Here is a 265-nt window from a genome sequence, read left to right as displayed (position 1 = left end):
CACAGCTTTTTCAAGGATCTTGGAGATAAAGGGGAGGTTTGATATTGGCCGATAATTGGACAGCTGACAGGGATCAAGGTCAGGTTTTTTAATCAGGGGTTTGATAACTGCTAGTTTAAAGGATTTGGGTAAGACACAAGTAGTTGAAAACTAGTTGCAGCCTGCCGTCTGACCTGGGCATAAAGTCCATCATTTGATTCACGGCAGTCAAATGGACTCATCTGCACTTTCTAACTCTACAACAATATGCAAAATGCAAACTAGG

This window comes from Neoarius graeffei, chromosome 22 (assembly GCF_027579695.1).
Source record: "Neoarius graeffei isolate fNeoGra1 chromosome 22, fNeoGra1.pri, whole genome shotgun sequence".
In the NCBI taxonomy this organism is placed as follows: Eukaryota; Metazoa; Chordata; class Actinopteri; order Siluriformes; family Ariidae; genus Neoarius; species Neoarius graeffei.
Note: the sequence above shows the minus strand (reverse complement) of the source record.